Source organism: Podarcis pityusensis, assembly GCF_964106645.2.
Source record: "Podarcis pityusensis genome assembly, chromosome: 10".
Taxonomy (NCBI): Eukaryota; Metazoa; Chordata; class Lepidosauria; order Squamata; family Lacertidae; genus Podarcis; species Podarcis pityusensis.
Window position 1 is genome coordinate 68,531,932 of NC_138035.1, and position 19,857 is coordinate 68,551,788.

Consider the following 19,857-nt stretch of genomic DNA (forward strand, 5'->3'; position numbering starts at 1 on the left):
TTTAAGGTGCTGGTTTTAACCTTTAAAGCCCTATACGGCCTAGGACCCTCGTACCTACGGGACCGCCTCTCCTGGTATGCCCCACAGAGAAACCTACGGTCTGCAAATAATAACATCCTCAAGGTCCCAGGCCTCAGAGAGGTTAGGCTGGCCTCAACTAGAGCCAGGGCCTTCTCGGCTGCGGCTCCAATCTGGTGGAATGCTCTGTCACAAGAGACTAGGGCCCTGCGGGACTTGACATCTTTCCGCAGGGCCTGCAAGACAGAGTTGTTCCGCCAGGCCTTTGATCAGGGCGCAGCCTGACTCCCTCCTCTGGCAACCTGCACAGAACTTTGCTTAATTGGTTGCCATCAATTTGATTTAATTAATTTTTATAATGAAATATTTTTAGATTGTGTGATTATTTGATTTTTTGATTTTTTGATTGTTGTTAGCCGCCCTGAGCCCGGCTTCGGCTGGGGAGGGCGGGATATAAATAAAATTTATTATTTATTATTATTATTATTATTAGGAATCTATCTACTCCAGAATCCATTGGCCTATCTACCGCAGCATTGAGGAGTCTTAATCGTGGCCACAGTGATCCATGTGACGGTGACCTCCAGGCTTGACTACTGTAATTCGCTCTACGCGGGGCTGCCCTTGAAGCTGTCCCAGAAACTCCAGCGGGTGCAGAATGCTGCAGCGAGGCTCCTTACGGGGTCTCTGCCATGGGAGCATATTCACCCAGTGCTTTTCCAGTTGCACTGGCTCCCGGTGGAGTACAGGGTCAGATTTAAGGTGCTGCTTTTGACCTTTAAAGCCCTTCATGGCCTAGGACCCTCGTACCTACGGGACCTCCTCTCCCGGTATGCCCCATGGAGGACCTTAAGGTCCATATATAGCAACACCCTAGTGGTCCCGGGCCCTAAGGAAGTTAGATTAGCCTCAACCAGAGCCAGGGCCTTCTCAACACTGGCTCTGGCCTGGTGGAACGCTCTGTCTCATGAGACCAGGGCCCTACAGGATCTGATTTCTTTTCGCAGGGCCTGTAAGACAGAGTTGTTCCGCCTGGCCTTTGGCTTGGAGCCAATTTGATTCCCTCCCCCTCTTTCTCTTTTCTTTTCCTTTCTCCTCCGGCGACGAGGCTACATTTTAATATTTTAATGCTTCAATATTTTAATGTTGTATTTTAATTTTGTTTTTAAGTTGTATTCATTCAACTTATTTTTATTATTGCTTGTTAGCCGCCCTGAGCCCGGCCTTGGCTGGGGAGGGCGGGGTATAAATAAAAATTATTATTATTATTATTATTATTATTATTGAGGCTCTGTGCTGGCCACTGAGGAGTGGCTTGTTCCATCTGCCTTGCTCCACCCAGCCCTAGGTGCCTTCATGAGGGAGCTCCTGAAGGGGATACTTTGACCTATCGGTAAGCTATATTCTTACTTAAACCTTTGTTTATGATAAACGAGCTGTTCCTTCTTTATTGCTACGTTTCTGTATTGGGTTGCAGCGATATTATATGTCTCGTGTACCGTTTGGAGTTTTGTGTGTGTGCGTGAACCGCTTTTGAGGGCAGATGGACTTGCAGGAAAGGTGGGATATGAACAAACTGGCCATTTCAAAAACAACCCCCCAAAAAACCCAAAGGCAAAACCGAAACCAGTCTTCCTGCCGAAATATGCAGCCTTATGAGGCTTTGCCCTCGGGTGGGAAAAATATTGCACCCGGGAGAGGGAAGTGGGAGTCAAACAGACACTCAAGGAATAGTTTCAGAGAAAAAGCTTTATTTCTACTATCCATGAACTGGTAGAAGGAGCAAGTGTGATAGATTCACAAACAAGCACGGGTTCACAGTCATTTGCACAGAGTATATACAGTGGTGCCTCGCAAGACGAAATTAATCCGTTCCGCGAGTCTCTTCGTCTTGCGATTTTTTCGTCTTGCGAAGCACGGCTATTAGCGGCTTAGTGGCTATTAACGGCTTAGCGGCTTAGCGGCTATTAACGGCTTAGCGGCTTTAAGAAAAAGGAAACAAACTCGCAAGAACTCGCAAGACGTTTCGTCTTGCAAAGCAAGCCCATAGGGAATTTCGTCTTGTGGAACGACTCAAAAAATGCAAAACCCTTTCGTCTAGCGAGTTTTCCGTCTTGCGAGGCATTCGTCTTGCGGGGCACCACTGTATTCCCCTTCCAGTTCTCTACCCTTTCTCCTCCTCTTCAAGAGTCCTGCCCCATGTTGAGTTTCCTGAGCATGAACAGAAAGCTCCTATCTTTGGGACTATTGGGACTCTTGGCACCCTTCCCAGGAAAGGGGGGTAGAGAAGCCAAGGGGACCCGAGGAGCCTTGTGGTTCAGCAGGTTCAAGATGTTGCAACTGAATGAGATAAGATTCAGTTCTCAGGCCTGAGTATTCTTGGCATTGACAGAGTCTATTCATTAGCCTTTTTGAAGCCTTCTGATGCTGATAAAAGTAACATTTTGCCTATGCACAGCATCTTGTGAGAAAAGCAAAGGAAAACTTTAGCTGTGGATTTTTTAGGAGAGAGAAAGGGAATTTTGGACAGTTTTGAGGCCTAGGTGACTTATGGGGGGGGGGTGACTTCGGGCCTAGGTGGGGCACCTGTCCTCACCTTCCTTCAAATACTCTCTCCTACACAAGTGTATAAAAGTCAGTCAATGTTTATTATGGCAAGCAGCCTACATACGTTGAAAGGCATGGTTTATCTGACCGCCTCTTGGAGGCCCTTTGGGCTCTATATTGTATTCAGGGCAGGACAGATTATGTTGCTTGGTCAGGTGACAATCACACAACCACAAACACACAAACAAGCTTTGCGCTCCCTCAGTACCTCAGTCTCAGTTGTGGGATTCCCTCCCCACAGAGGTATATCCTGCATTTTCATTATACAGTGCTACCTTGGTTCTCAAACTTAATCCGTTCTGGAAGTCCATTCCAAAACCAAGGTGCGCTTTCCCATAGAAAGTAATGCAAAACGGATTAATCCATTCCAGACTTTTAAAAACAATCCCTAAAACAGCAATTCAACATGAATTTTACTATCTCACAAGACAATTGATCCATAAAATGAAAGCAAGAATCAATGTCATCTTGTAAAATAAATAAGACAGTATTGTAGATGATAAAAATAAAAATAAATTTTGTTTCTTACCTGCACTGATGATAGTCATTGTTTGAATGGGGGGCTTTTATGAATTTCCGCAGTCAATCAATCAGAAGCTGAACTGGGAACAGCTGAACAGTCACAAAAACAAATTAACCGAAAAAGCCTCAAAACAAAAAACGCAAAATAAATAGCAAAAACAAAAGCACCAAATATAATCTCCAAATATCACCTCAGAATGCTGCAATCGGAAACGGAAGGCTTGAATTACAATGGGGGGAGGCACAATTTAGCAGCACAAGAAGAAACACAGGGGGACTCAAAATGGAGCCGTTTGGCTTTGGAGGTAAAGTTTGAAAACTGGAACACCTACTTCTGGTTTTGCAGCGTTCGGGTTCCAAGTTGTTCATGAACTAAGCTGTTCAAAAACTGAGGTCCCAGTGTACATCTCCGCCCCCTCTCAATTCCCAAATGTTCCTCATAAATTCCATTTTATAAAAAATAGAATCAACTTCCCATTCCATTTCCCGTGATCTTTTCCCTATCCCCTCCCCCTTTGCTGCACCCCCATCTTCCCTCTTTTAAAACGTAGTCATAACACAAGAATCTTTCCTTGTTCTGTCGCTCGCAGTTCAAAACCTGCATTCACTATTCAGCTTTTGGCAAATGCTGAAGACGCACCTCTTTATCCTGGCTATCGTGTGTTTTCAGATGCAACTATTAATCTGCTATTGCGACTATAATCTGTTTTAACTGTTTTTAAAATTCTGAATTTGAAGTTGCTGTAACCTGCCCTGGGACTTGCTGGTGAAGGGCTAGTAAAAAAATTGACCAAAAATTAGTAAGTCTACAGTCTCTCCCATTCCATCTGCTGACCCGCGTGAAAGGCCAGGAGCCCTCTTAATTGCATGTTGTTGTTTGTTATGTTGCTTATTTGTCCTCTGTCCTTCAAATGAATTTTTACTAGGGTGGTTTTATAACACACACACACTCTCTCTCTCTCTCTCTCCTACCAATGGGACAAAATCACACATTTGTCACCAGACATGAAGTCTGTGGGCTGAACGGTCTTTGCAACAGGTCTCCCCGTGGTTATTATATTATGATCCCCTCCTCCAGGAGAACCCTGCAAAGTCCACAGGTCTCAGGGCAACGTCTAACAATACAAAGAAGTAAAATATAAAAATTAACCCCACTAGAAAATATTAAAAATTATACCCACACATATTACAGCCCTGAGAGATTGCTCAAACTGGTGGAGCACGAGACTCTTAATCTCGGGGCTGTGGGTTCAAGTCCCACCAAGGGTGAAAGGACTACAAATCTGTGAATCTGTGATTTCAGAAATCACACCCTCTAGAAGATGACAAGAAGTGACCACAAGCCAATTCCCATCAAGCACACCCCCCCATTCCCCCAGGTACAGCAATATTGTCGCCATTAAAATAATGAACTAACAAGCAAATAGATTGTGTACTATTAATTTAGCAGAGTCATAAATTTTCAGATTAGGAAGGAAGATGGAATAGAATAATTATATATGCTTACTGTTAATGTGATAATGGAATCAGTTCTAAATGTTTTGCTGAGCAAGAATTTCAGATATGACTGAGACATTCTGTTTCAAACTGTTATCATTTTTTCCTAAAAGCTTTGAAATTTGTACTTCTGCCTTGGAGACATTCCAGAAAGAGAGATTTAGCTTAGTAAAACAGAATGAGGCATCTTGCCAGAGCTCTTGTTAGGAAAAAATATACTGCAATTCCAGATGCAGTGTTCATCAAGGCTGTGTGACTAGTGTTTTTGGCACCTATTGGCTAACACCTGTAATATCAACAGTTATGAGGAGTGTTCACATAACTCCCCACCCCACCATTTTGTTCTCTTTTTACATAGGTGCAATTATTATTATTTAGTTTTAAGATTAGGCCATGTGCACCCTTAAGAGTGGGAATACTCATTTTGCCCTTTAGACAAACAAAACATGGCAAAGCTCTTTTTTCTCTCTCAATAGTTTTTTATTACATATTCTCTTTTACATTTTAGAATATTCATTTAAACAACCTTAAAATATCAATGACTTCCCTTCTTCTCTTGCCATGGTTCATTTTGCATAACATACATCCCTGCATATTATATCTAAACTAAACCATTCAGTATTCCATTATTACATCCATCAAAACTTATTTACACCGTTGAATTCATCTTAATGCTGCCCACATTTTCAAATATAAACAGTTTTCCTCCATATATTCAATAAACATTTTCCAGTCTTCTTTAAACGTATGTTCTTTTTGTTCTCTTATTCTATTTGTTAGGTCCACAAGCTGCGCATATTCCATCAGTTTAAGTTGCCATTTTCTTTAGTTGGCACTTCACTCATTTCCCATTTTTGGGCTAATGAAACACGAGTCGCAGTAGTGGCATACAAAAATAACCTTTTCTGACACCTGGGAATTTCCATCTGAATTATCCCCAACAAGGAGGACTCTGGGTTTTTTTAAGTACTTTTAAACATTTTTTTCAATTCATTATGAATTATTTCCCAATACTCTTTTTACCCTTTTACAGGTCTACCACAAAAAAATGACAAAACTCAACAAGTCGACCCCCACCACCTCAATAAAGTCCTTGCCTATTCCATGGCTTTCCCTTGAGTTTCTATGGCTGTCTTCTACATGCTAGTGGTCACTGTGGGAGCACATATGGCTTTGGGCTTTGCCAATGGACTGGGTTTGTGCGAAGGCACAATTTGTGTGAACCAACACTTATTAAGCCGCTGACATTGGGGCTTGTGGGTTTCTGACAGGCCCCTGGTTGGCCACTGTGAGAACAGAATGGAGGAGCCATTATTAGGTTCTTATAAACAGGAACATCTGTCTGTATAAAAGGATCCACACAATTTCAAATAAATGGGGCTTCGGAGCAGTTGGGCAGAGCCACACAGTACACTTCAAGAACATTCAACACAGCCAACTTCCCCAAAGAATTATGGGAACTGTAGTTTGTTAAGTGAAATATACTCAGAGTCGCAAAGTGATTTCATGCTCTTTATTCAGCTCATAGTGGTGAGGAGGAATGAATAAATGTCCCCTCACAGTATCTGCTTTATATACATTATTTACACAATGGGCTGCACATGATTGGCTAATTCTGGAATTCTACTGTAAGCCAATCAGGTTGTGGATTCACTTCTATCTGGAGCAGGATTGGGTGGTTCCTGCCAACCAATCATACTGCTGCATTGTTCTAGGACCAATCAGACTGCTGCATTCTGAATCCTATTGTTCTAGGACCAATCAGACTGCTGCCTTTTGGATCCTATTGTTCTAGGACCAATCAGACTGCTACAGTTTGGATCCTATTCAACTCAGTACATAACACCCCTCCCCTCTAAGTTCCAGTCCTGCCCGGGAGGTCGCATTCATAGTCCTCAAGGTATGCCGGCGGCCTACGTGTGCGTTGTGGCCTGGGGTGTTCCCTGGTCCGGGCTCCGGGTTCTGGCTCGTGTTCCAAGGATGCTGGCTGTGATGCGGCTGCTTGGTCTGGTGCAACCGGCTCGCTCAGTCGTGGTTCTGGTTCCGGTGTCCTTTCGGCCTCACGGGTCCTCTCTGTATTTACTGATTCTGCCTCTCCTGCTGGCCCCTCCTGCTCTATGGGCCTCACTGCCCCGCTGTTCCCTTGGGACTCCTCTGACCTGTCCTCCTCCTGGTTTTCTCCCGGGAATCGTCGCCGTATCTGGTCGCAGTGGCGGCGCCAGCATTGCCCCCCATCCGTTAGCACCTCGTACGACACGGGGCCAGTGACCCTGGTGATTGTGGCGGGTACCCATGCTGGGCCTGCCCCAAAATTCTTTGCGTACACTGGGTCCTGGGCCTCGAAGGTCCGGGGGTTCCTGCCTTCCCCCACCACTACCTCATCCTGAGCTCTATCGGGGTGAAGGCGGTCCAATCTGATTGCAAGGCGCCGACCCATTAGTAGTTCAGCGGGGCTCCGGCCAGTCGTTGAGCTGGGGGTGCTGTGCTGTGCTAGAAGGAATGTGGCAAGGCGGTACTCCCAGTCCCCTTGCGTCATGCGGCGAAGGGTGTCCTTGGTGGTCCGCACCATGCGTTCTGCTTGGCCATTGGTGGCAGGGTGGAACGGCGCCGAACGGATGTGGCGGATGGCGTTCTGCGCTGTGAAGGTTTGGAATTCTCCTGACGTAAATGCAGTCCCGTTGTCTGAGACGAGAGTGTCAGGGAGCCCGTGGGTTGCAAACAGCCTGCGTAGTACCCGGATGGCTGCGGACGTGGAAGTGGACGGTACCAGTGCGACTTCCAGCCATTTGGAGTAGGAGTCCACCACTATGAAGAATGTTTTCCCCTGAAAGGGGCCAGCGAAATCCACATGCAGGCGTGACCATGGTGCTCGGGCGGACTCCCAGGACTGGACTGGGGCCCTTGGGGGATCTGGGCGGGATTCTTGGCAGGCCTGGCAGTGTTTGACCCAGGCCTCTATCTCTCCATCGATCCCCGGCCACCACACATAACTCCTGGCAAGGGCCTTCATTCTTACTACCCCTGGATGTGTCTCGTGTAGGGCTGTGAGGACCCTTTTGCAGAGGGGCTGGGGAACAACGACTCTGCTTCCCCATAACAGGCACCCCTTGTGGGCCGACAGTTCATGTTTGCGGGTTGTGTAGCCGGCGAATTCTGGCCCGGGGCTGCTGCTGGGCCATCCCCTCCACACCCAGTCCAGGACCCGGGAGATGACCCTATCTTTCTTGGAATGGTGTGCAACTTCTTGTGCCTGAATGGGGCGGTCGGGAAGCAGCTCCAGGCTCATAACCTCTTGTGCAGGTGCTGGGTCAGGGCCTGTTTCCGGTAGTGGTAGCCTGCTGAGGGCGTCCGCATGGCCCATCGCCTTCCCAGGTCGGTGAATCAGTGCATACTGGTAGCTGGCAAGGAAAATTGACCACCTGAGGACGCGAGGAGACAGCACTTGGGGGGTCTGCTTTTCGGGGGCAAACAAGCCAAGCAACGGCTTGTGGTCAGTCACCACGGTGAAGGGCCGCCCGTACAAGAAATCATGGAATTTTTTTACTCCCTTTACGATTGCCAGACCCTCCTTGTCGATTTGCGAGTAGTTCCGCTCGGTTGTGTTGAGTGTCTGGGAAAAGTACGCCACCGGTACCTCTCTTCCATCCGGGAGTTGGTGCCCCAGGACAGCTCCAATGCCATAGGGTGAGGCGTCGCATGCTAGCACCACCGGCAGCCTCTCGTCGAAGTGTGCCAAGACCGAGTTTGAGACAAGCAAGTCCTTGACTGCCTGGAATGCGGCCTCCTGGCGCTGGCCCCACACCCAAGGGGCCCGCTTGTCCAGGAGTCTGTGTAGGGGCTCCGCTACCGCCGCCTTGTGGGGAAGGAAGGAATGGTAAAAGTTCAATAGTCCCAAGAAGGCCTGAAGTTCAGTCTTGCTCTTGGGCGCTGGGGCATCACAAATGGCCCGTACCTTGTCCCCAGTCGGGTGGACCCCTTCTGCGTCCACCATAAATCCCAGAAAGTCCACCTGAGGCACTCCTAGTAGACATTTTTCCCGCTTCACCTTGAGACCCGCCGTCTGGAAACGGTGCAGAACGGTGCGGAGGCGGTCCTCAAACTCCTCTGGTGTGGGGCCGGCAATCAACACATCATCGAAGAAGGGGGTGACGCCAGGAATCCCTTTAAGGAGAGAGTCCATTATATTCTGGAATATGCCTGGTGCCACGCTGACACCGAATTGCAGCCGCTTTACCCTGAACGCTCCTCTGTGCGTCACAATCGTCTGTGCCTCTGCTGTGGCCTCATCTACTGGCAGCTGTTGATATGCTTGGGCCAAGTCCAGCTTGCCAAAAATTTTCGACCCAGCCAGGGTGGCAAGGACATGGCTGACCACTGGCACTGGGTATGCGTGGGCCGTGAGGGCCTTGTTTATGGTACATTTGTAGTCTGCGCAGATGCGGACCGAACCATTAGGCTTGACGGGTGTGACGATTGGGGTTTCCCAGGGAGCATTAGGCACCGGCTCCAGCACTCCTTGCTCTACGAGTCGGTCCAATTCCTCGTCTATACGGGGTTTCAAGGCGAACGGGACCCGGCGGGCCTTGAGCCTGACCGGTCGTACTGCGGGGTCAAGCTGTAGCGCAATGGGGGGGGGCCCGTATACTGTCCCAATTTCCCATCGAAAACCCCTGGAAATTCCTTGCATATGGCGTCCACGTCCACTTGTAAGCTAGTGTGGTTCACCCCGGTGACAGCTAGCCCCAGTGGTCCAAACCATGCCAATCCCAGTAAGCTAATGTAGGGGCCCTTGACCACAAGCAAGTCCAGTTGCCGCGTCCGCCCTCGGTATTGCACCCTGAAGGTCCTTGCCGAGATTATGGATAGAGTTGAACCCGTGTCAAGCTCCATGCGGCATGGGGCCCCCTCTATCTGTACCTCTACATAAATTTTCTCTACGTTGGGGTGGGGCAACTGGTATACCTGGAAGTCCGTGAGCTCCGTCGAGTTGCCTTGGTGCGTTGGGCCCCGGGACCTGGGGCTCTTGGATTGGTCATCTGATGCCTGGTGTCGGGTGGGCCGAGCCCGACACACCCGGGCGATGTGTCCCGATTTTCTGCACTGCCTGCACTCTGCGTTGCGGAAACGGCAGGTCCTCCTCTCGTGACTCTCCCCGCAGCTTGCGCAGTTCCCTCCTTCTCGTCGAGGCAGCTGTGGTCTGTGCGCTGCTTGAGTGCGCTGCTGTACTCGGTGCACCTCCTCCCTGTCGGATCCTGAGTCGTCGGTGAGGTCTTCATGGTGGACCCTCGGTTGGGATGGCAGGCTCGGCCGTGCCTCTTGGGTCGACCTCTCGGCAGCTTCTGTTGCCAGGGCCTCCTCCAGAGCGACCTGGAACGTTAGGTCCTTCTTAGCGTAGAGGCGTCGTTGCAGCTTCTCATCCTTCAGGCCACCGACGAGGCGGTCACGAAGCATGTTCTCCAGCTCTGAGAAGTTGCAGAACCGGGCGGCTTGGCGGAGAGAGGTCACAAACCCAGTTATGGTTTCCCCAGGGGCTTGCCGCTTTGCGTAGAAGGCATTTCGACGAGCCACCACTGAGGGCTGCGGCGAAAAGTGCCCCTTCAGCTGTTCCATTATTGTTTTGTATGGAACAGTAGCGACGTCTTCAGGCGCAAGGAGAGCCCGGGCGATTTCAAACGTCTCCTCTCCGCAGACGCTGAAGAATATCGCCCTCTTCTTGGCGTCTTCTTCGTCGGTGACCCCTTTGGCTTCTAGGAGGAAGGTGAAACGGGAGGCGTACGCTTCCCAGTCTCCAGATGCTGGGTTGAATGGCGAGAAGCTGCTGTTGGCTGCCATTCTGAGTTCCTTGTGCCCCGGAGCTGAAGCCTGGATACACGGTGCGAGGCAGCGGTGCGGCAGTTGGCGGTGCTGCGGTGCTGTGTGTGGCAGTCAGCTCAGCGGGATCCCATCCTCGTCGCCAGTGAAATATACTCAGAGTCGCAAAGTGATTTCATGCTCTTTATTCAGCTCATAGTGGTGAGGAGGAATGAATAAATGTCCCCTCACAGTATCTGCTTTATATACATTATTTACACAATGGGCTGCACATGATTGGCTAATTCTGGAATTCTACTGTAAGCCAATCAGGTTGTGGATTCACTTCTATCTGGAGCAGGATTGGGTGGTTCCTGCCAACCAATCATACTGCTGCATTGTTCTAGGACCAATCAGACTGCTGCATTCTGAATCCTATTGTTCTAGGACCAATCAGACTGCTGCCTTTTGGATCCTATTGTTCTAGGACCAATCAGACTGCTACAGTTTGGATCCTATTCAACTCAGTACATAACATTAAGCATGCCGCATACTGTAACTCTGTGGGGGGTGGGACTACAGTTCCTAGGATTATTATTTTTTTGGGGGGGAGGGTCATCTGCTTTACATGTGTGGTGTGCACAAGCATGAGGTCACAAATGCACCAGCAACCTCACTAGCTACTCTGACTCTGCCTGGGTGCCTTCATTTGACAGCTAGCTTATCAGACTTTTCTCCATTAATCCGGGGACACTTTTTAAAAAACATTCTTTTTAAATCTTTGTTTCCCCTCCTTCTCCTGCAGGAACTTGCTGGCCTCCCTGCCACTGGCAGCCCCCGACCTAACGAAAGAGACCGGTGCCGACCTCCTCCGCTTCTCTCCCCCGCCATGACACCTGCCCTGGATCCGCTCCCTCCCATCCGTCCTCCCTACCTTGGGGACCCTCCCCTATCCCAGTATCCTGCACCTGCCCCCTGCAGGCTCCCTGCACTGCCCGAAGACCCCGCTTTTCGGGCTTCTTCGAGGCCCGGCAGTCCATGCTAAAAAACAGCAGCCCAGGATTATTATTATTTGGGGGGGGGATCATCTGCTTTACATGTGTGGTGTGCATAAGCATGAGGTCACAAACGCATCAGCAACCTCACTAGCTACTCTGACTGCTCCTGGGTGTTTTCATTTGACAGCTTGCTGTTTGTAGTGATGGTAAGGTTATCAGATTTTTTTTCAATGAATCCGGGGACACTTTTTAACAAAAATTCTTTTAAAATCTTTGTTTCCCCTCCTTCTCCTGCAAATCCTCTGGCCTCCCTGCCCTTGGCGTCTCCCCTGGGGGCACCTGACCTGTGCCGGTTGATCTGAACTTGTTGGGATGGCAAGGCAGAGGGGGCTACAAGGAGTAATAAATTGAATAAAAATAAGGACTGGCATACGCCTACTGCTTCCTGACTGTTCAAAGCCCTTCATATACATACTCAGTCAGTACTCCAAAGAAAAATAAATCAGTATTAATGACTTGCCTAATTTGCCACCAGGAAAGTTCATAACAGGCATGAGACTCGAATGTGAGAGGCCTCCAGATTCACACCAAGACACTATAGAACACTGGCCCTCTAGCAAACCTCTTGCTTTTGTAAGAATATCCATCTGCCAAATAATTCCTTCAGTGAATTTGCACTAATGCACCAACGCACAAATATAAGTAAGAGGGCATCAACGAGTCTCACAGTAACAACCGTGACCAAACAAAGTGTCTATGCACCTGTATGCCAGCAGAGGGCAATGTTGAAGTGATTATGCTGTCATTCTCTTTATCTAAAAGAAATCATAAACTGCCAAGCAAAGGCTGAACCACCACAGTGTTTGAGGCCTGTAGATCAGGGGTCAGCAACGTGCGACCCACAAAGACTGTTTTACCAGACCATAAGCCGCCCCTGCATCAGTCGTGGCCCGTCAGTCTGCCGTTCTCGATGCAGAGTGCCAGCAGGATGGCGCAGATCGTGGACGAGCCCTTCCGGACAGCGGTGGCGTTCCCACTGGGCACCACCAAGAAGGAGCTGTAGGCGCAGCTGATGGAGATGACGCCGATCTAGGCGTGCAGGAGTGTGCGCTGGCAGGCCTCCAGCAGCCCGAAGGATGGGGCCTTCTGGCAGCGCAGGTAGCCGGCACAGGATGCTGTGGATGAGGAGGATCTCCAATGAAGCGATGGCCGAGGCCTGCTTGGCCACGCGTGGGAAAGGCGCCACAAAGCTGGCCGCCACACCGCCCCCCAGCAGTGCCCCCAGCAGGCCCTTCATGCTCTCGGATAGGAGGGAGCGGTTCCAGGACAGGCGTCATGGCAGGGGAGAGAAGCGCAGGTTGGCCATGGTCTCTGCCGCTAGGTCGGGGGCCCCCGGGGGAGACGCCAAGGGCAGGGAGGCCAGAGGATGGCCGGGAGCCAGCAAGTACCTCTAGGACAGGGAGGGAAACAAAGGGGAGTTGCAAGTGAGGCCAGCTGTCTCTGTTCGAGCGGCATACCTCTGCCGCCAGCCTTTATCCACCAGCTCGGTTTCTAAACAAGCCCACCTTGTGGGAGTGTTGTGAGGGAAATAAGCTGCAAATAAGGAGAGGCTGTAGGGACACGGGTGGCACTGTGGGTTAAACTACAGAGTCTAGGACTTGCCGATCAGAAGGTCGGCGGTTCGAATCCCCGCATCGGGGTGAGCTCCCGTTGCTTGGTCCCTGCTCCTAACAACCTAGCAGTTTGAAAGCACATCAAAGTGCAAGTAGATAAATAGGTACGGCTCCGGCGGGAAGGTAAACGGCGTTTCCGTGCGCTGCTTTGGTTCACCAGAAGCGGCTTAGTCATGCTGGCCACATGACCCAGAAGCTGTATGCCGGCTCCCTTGGCCGATAAAGTGAGATGAGCGCTGCAACCCCAGAGTCGGCCACGACTGGACCTAATGGTCAGGGGTCCCTTTAAGGAGAGGCTGGGGCTGTTTTAAGTGAAAACTCACATTTCCCAAGCATCAATTTATGGTTTTATGCCAGATTCCCCAATTGTTGTCTGATGAATCTCCAAACCTGCCTGGTTGTCTACTCAGATGGGCAGTGAGTCTCAGAAATGGAGTCTTAGATAATCAAGCAGTGGCGTAGCCACAGGGACGTTTGCCCTGGGTGCAAATATCTTAGGGACACAATATTTCCAAAGGAAAAAAAAATAGTAATAATAAATTAAAAAATAGCATGCCCTCCCCCTCACACAGAAATGAGGAGTGGCTTTGGGCAACAGTCGGGTGTGAGGGCACCCTCTGCATGGGCTTTGGATAGATACCCGCTCCCGAACATTCCCTCCTCCTGTTCTCCACTGTGCTGAATGCTCACTGCTGCAGCTGCCAGTCATGTAGGTTGCAGAGCTATTGGCCTTTTGTTGCAGCCTATTTATTGGCAGGCAGTGCTGAGGATCCTTGCCTTGCCCCGGGCCCTGGCAACCCACGCTATGCTACTGTGTGTGAAATTAAAATTATTTATGTAGTAAGGAGAGTTGAGAGGACTGTTTTCAAACATTAAGAGCATTAGAACAGCCTTCTGGATCAAGCCAATGACCCATTCAGTCCAGCATCCTGTTGCCACAGTGGCTATCCTGTGGGAAACCCGCATGACTCATCTAGTCCGACCCCCTGCAACATTGTGAGGTGGGTTAGACAGATCCCCGAGGTCACCCCAAGGCTTCACGGCCAAGTGGGGTTCAAACCCTGGTCTCCCAAGCCACAATCTGACACTCTAACCATTATACCACATACCCAGTGATTCTCTTCGAAGTCTCCCTTTCCTTTCTTGAGCTCAACCATCTGCCTAATATTCCTGGGGCGGGTGGAGGGAGCAGTTAGCCAAGGGCATCCCGTGATCTTGCATGGGGCAGGGATTTTCTCACACAGAAAGCTGCCCGAATCAGACCACAGTGGTCCATCCAACTCAATGTTGGCCCCGCTGAGCGGCGAGATTTCAGATGGGCCTCTCCCCCAGCCCTACCTTGAGATGGCGTTGGAGTCTGACCCCGGGGTCTTCTGCATTCAATGCAGGTATATCCCTGAATCGGGGCCCTTCCTCCATGTTCCCTAGGTTCAGGGTCAGGAGGGAGGGTGACTAGAAGCCACCCCTTTCTCTGCTCCTGCAGTATCCGTTGTCAGGGCGTCTGGGTTCTATGCCTTGGTTCTAGAAGGGTGGGAATCTAGCAGTCTACGTGTCACAAAGCAGAAGTGGGAGGGGGAGGCAGCATTTATGAAGTCCTCTTTCCCCCCGTGACTCAGGGAGCAGGGATGGAGAAGAGGAAAGCGCTGTTCACAACCCTAGCAGCAATGCAAGCCTCAAACACTGTGGTGCTTCAGCCTTTGCTTGGCAGTTTATGATTTCGTTTAGATCAGGGGTCGGCAACGTGCGGCCCACGAAGACCGTTTTACCAGCCCACGAGCTGCCCCTGAACAAGTCGTGGCCCGTCAGGCTGCCGTTTAGCAGTGTGCGCTGGCAGGCCTCGAGCAGCCCGAAGGATGGGGCCTTCTGGCAGTGCAGGTAGCTGGCACAGAGCAGGTGCAGGATGTTGGGGAAGAGGAGAGTCCCCGATGAAGGGAGGACAGAGACCTCGTAGCCCATGCGGCTGAAAGGTGCCACAAAGCCGGCCGGCACAGCGCCCCCCAGCAGCGCCACCAGCAGCCCTTCCTGCCCTCGGATAGGAGGGAGCAGTTCCAGGGCAGGCGTCATAATCACTTCAACATTGCCCTCTGCTGGCATATAGAACAAACTGTATAAATTCTTCCATACAGGATTGCCTTGAGCAACAGCTCATCATAGAAGAAGCTGACTGCCTTAAACCAAGTATAGATAGCCCTCTATTGCCTCTACATGGCATAAGAGACCAATGGAACCATGGAACTGTGTGAAGCAAATACACCACCTCTTCTAAACCGCCTCCCCATTCTCATGTTTTGATTTAATCACCAAGAGAGCTAGAAACTTGTTCTATTTATATACAACAAAGGATCCCGGAAACAGCCGCCGCTTTCTAAGCTAGAAAAGCTGTTATGACACAGCAAACATGCCTATGTAGTGTTCTAGACTCTGTGTTTACTAATAAAGACATATTTCCATCCGTTTTTCTCATTGTGGTTTTTTTTAAACTGGTTGACAATTTTTGTGTTTTTAAAAATTTGATCTAGTGCGTGCAAAGCAATGCAACTAGTTTAACTGGAGGTGGAGAGATCAGCAATCTAATTTCCTTCACTCTCTCTCTCTCTCTTTCTCTCACACACACACATTTTTTGTATCACTGTTTAGCTGGCAACAGATGGCAACCTGCTATTACTAATGATATTTTTAAGAGTCTCCAACCTTTGTCTTGTCCCTTCATATTATAATTTTCACAGCAACTTCAAAATCCCAACTCACAGTAATTTGCTCCCATTTGCGTATCAGCTGTTTGGCACCTGGATTATAAATTTGAGGGGTGCACTGACTGTGCTGAGAATAAAATCCCCCTGGTTTATCAATTGGCATTAGCACATTGCCAAATGAGAGGGGGGAAATGTTATTTCTGTGCATGAACCGAATTGGTTTCTTTCTTCAGTTAGGAATTCTTGATCTAAACCTTCCTTAATCATATACTGTATAATATAACTCCAAAACAATGTTTGACAATCTTTTCTGTGTTTCATATGGAATTTATGCTCAAGAAATGCAGTTAGGGAACATTTTGGGTGGCTGTGCAGCTAAGGCCACAGGAACAAATAGACTCCGGCAAACCATTTGCTCTAAGAATACCTGTCTATCTATAGCTGCGCTGGCAGAAGGATCACCTCAGCTAGACACTGAATTCTACCTATTTTCCTTTCTACAACAAAATGAGGCTTGCTTCCCAGTAAATACATTTAGCACCGGGGCAACCAAAGCAAACTCCAGCTTATTCTTATAGTCATGATTTAAGTAAGCTGAAAATGTGAATCTGCATTTTTAAAAAAATTCAGAAGCTGTATACAAAAGATTCCAGCATTGGGGTCCTTCCCTGCATCTTTTCCACCCTCTCAGAGGTAGGGGGAAAGAAGACACACACCTACTTGGCCCTTGGGTGTCTGTGTTCAAAGGGTTAGGCATTTCCCTAAACCAGCTTTCTGCATCCATGATGGGGAGAAGCAAGTGGACCAATAGCTGTCCTGGTCACGTATCTCGAGTCTCAAGTCCCTTGGCCTTTCCTTATAAAAGGTAACTGGCCAACTTGGGGCAGGGATGTGCTTTGAATGTGTGTTAAAGGTACAATGTGTACACAATCAAGGAAGTGTGAAACAAGGCAAATCCTCAAGCAGGGATGTGCTCTGGAAAAAGTTCTTAAGGACAAAGAGAGAGGCGAGAGAAGCTACTTTGTCCCCTGGGCCTGAGGTTCCCCACCCCTGCAGTAACTTCTGTTTGAGTCCAATTGATCAGAGGGTGCACAAAATTCCCCTGTTGCCACGATACCACAGTACTATGGTAGACATAGAAACTCAGCGTCCCAGAAGCTGTGCTGGTAGTGGCCGCTGAGCCTTTCTGTACCACGGGTCCGTAGGGGTGGGAGGACATTTTTCAAAAGATGCACGATGATTCCTCCTTCACCGTTTTTGGAGCATTTGCTCCTTTTGTCATTTCCTAGCAGTCTGTTCTGTTGTTTTTCAATGGTGTCCTCATCTAATCTTGTGCTGCCAACAGTGCCAAGGTCCTTCCCCTTCTCCTGCCCATGTCTCTGTCCTCTATCCAATCAAGGAAGAGTTTAAGGACGCATTGCAGCTAGGTGGGGACACTCGAGGGCTGCTTACACAGTATACTTGGAAAGCAGATTGGAAGCACATTCTTTTCCTCAAAGAATTCTGGGCACTGCCGTTTGCACCTCACAGAGTTACAGCTCCCAGCAACCCTTTAGAAATTCTGATGCCCATAATTCTTTGAGGGGGGAAATGTTATTTGAGTGTGCTCTAAAGCCATAGTGTGTACACAGACTAAAAACACACACACATCACAGTCATGCCACACACAGTTTGAACTAAGTTCCCAGCTTAACAGGAATGTCTTACCCTGATGACAGTTTCGGTGCAGAGTGTGGATCTCTACAGAGAATATGCCATTACAAGTCAAAAAGTTAGAGCAGGAACATTTGGAATATGGGAGAGTGGTGGCTGGTAAGACAGAAGGCAAGGAGACCAACAGCTAGTGGAATAACAAATTCCACTTTGGTCGCCATCCTGACTATGTGTTCTGTTCTGAAAAGGCAAACTTTAGTGTAAGGAGGAGAAAGAAGACAGCGAGCTCCACCCCCTTGGCTGGTTGATAAGGAGGAGGATGGAAATGGCAAGACTGAGAGATTGGTTGGTGGCAGACCCATAGCTAGGTGATCTTGTGCCCCTGGCAGAACCGTCCAGATTGCGCCCCCTGGCCACGAACAAATTAGCTCTTCTTTCTGCCTCTCCTCCAACCCGCCCCCCGGCACCCATTCAATTCCTCACACACTTCACCTTGTAATAAATTCTTTTTTGTAATGAATTCTGATAAAGGAGGACACCAAGATGGGGAAGGCTGACCTAGATAACGGTACAGTGATACCTCGGGTTACAAACCCTTTGGGATACAGACTCCGCTAACCCGGAAGTAGTACCTCGGGTTAAGAACTTTACCTCAGGATGAGAACAGAAATCGTGCGGTGGCAGCGCGGCAGCAGCGGGAGGCCCCATTAGCTAAGGTGGTACCTCAGGTTAAGAACAGTTTCAGGTTAAGAACGGATCTCCTGAATGAATTAAGTTTGTAACCAGAGGTACCACTGTATGTAGAAGTCTCCGCAATTACGTGCAGGTTACGTTCCAGGCCCCTACCTGCATAAGTGAAATCCCCAAAAGTGGGGAGCACCCCACTTTAATAGGGAGAAGGGCCTGGGAGCCAAGGTTCCTTCACCCCCCCTAAAATATTTGAGGAGGTTCCCCCCTCCCCCCGTTAATAGGCATTGCCATTCAAATAGTGTATGTGTGCTGATACGGAAAGGGGGGGTGCCTTCCTTCACCCTCCCTTTAGAGGGTCCAAGGCGATGACCTCAAGGGCACCCAGCCCTACATTCACCCCTCAGCCCCACACCGTTGCACAAGCACCACACCCTACCCAAGCCCCAAGTTTAAAGTGCCTTTCCCTTTTCCACACAGGCGAAATAAGCCCAAACTCTCAAGCCGCTTTCTCTCTCTCGCTCCATCTTTATCGTGGGTTGACCGTATCAAACTGTATTCCCCATTCGTTTCAATGGCCGCGTTCTACCCAATCAGAACCATGCATTCGCTTTGCAGAGCTAGCTCAGCGAGCCCCTGCACACCTCATTTAACCTCTTGACAAGCTGCTGACGGCTCCCCACTGGGAGAACAATGGAATCGAAACTCGTGAACCCATAAAAGTGTCAAATCTTGCAACAATGTATCTATTTTGTTTCCGACTTCAATTATTAATATAAGAATGGACTGAAACGGACTAAAACTTCTAAAATTCGTATAAAATCAACCGCAGCTCCGATTTCCTTGGTTTTGGTGTCAATCGACTCAGTTTCTTCAGGACTCCATGACACCTCCTCTGCCTCCATAATCCCTCGAGCGAGGAGTCACGTACTCAGGAAGACCCTAATCCTGTCAAATCACTCTGCCCAACCTTTCCTCCGGGCAATGCCAGGTGGCAGACTTTACATACTTGGACTATTGTCTTCTCATCACCGGTACTCAGGAAGCGCTTATCCGCGCATATCTCCAGCTCTGCATATTCCCCCCTCCTTCCTCCATATGATAATCTGTGTAACCCAACCTCTCCTTAAAATATTCATGATGTAACCTGTGTAACCCAACCTCTCTCTAATGTATTCATGATGTAATTATGATGTATTTTGCACTGTATTCTGGGACATGGAGGGAAGTTTCAAAAACTCATGTCGCCCCTTTCTCGCTGTTCAATCTCGCCTTGAACCTGTTGCGCAATAAACTTGGATCTTCTGCAGTTTGCTCCAGTCTCCGGCTGAGCTCCTTTCTTCCGCAGGCACCTGCGGACTTAGTCCGACGAGCTGGGTGGCAGAGTAACCCCGCACCCAGATTTTACCGTAACAGTGCTCTGTCGTGTGGTCGATTATACAGGGCGGGGCTTACCTGCCCCCCCCCCATATATTTTATTCAAGTTGGCACCCTTAAGGGAGGGTGTGCGAAAGGAGAGAGAGAAGTGACTAGGGAGCCGGCAGGCTTTCAATTTTTGCGACTCTCCCCCAGCGCCCGGAGTGGAAGGAGTGTGGGCAGTGAGGTGGGCCAGACTGTGTCAGGGGCTGAAGCTGGTGGACCTTCCTAGCCCCAACCCTGAGCGAGGTCCAGGAGCGGCAGAGCCGCCACTTCATGGCCAAATGGGATGGGGCGCTCGGG

The 19,857-nt window shown here is 49.3% G+C and overlaps 1 long non-coding RNA gene across 1 annotated transcript in view; it reads right to left on the reverse strand.

Annotated features, from left to right (window-relative positions):
- LOC308486735 overlaps positions 1-15,575 on the reverse strand; it is a 33,281-nt gene extending 17,706 nt beyond the window's left edge. The window contains exons 1-3 of the long non-coding RNA XR_013991246.1: positions 14,444-15,575; positions 11,953-12,880; positions 3,155-3,237 (exon numbers count right to left, since the gene is read on the reverse strand). This is a non-coding gene — a long non-coding RNA (uncharacterized lncRNA). The remainder of the gene's footprint in view (positions 1-3,154; positions 3,238-11,952; positions 12,881-14,443) is intronic.
- Positions 15,576-19,857: the final 4,282 nt, after the last annotated feature.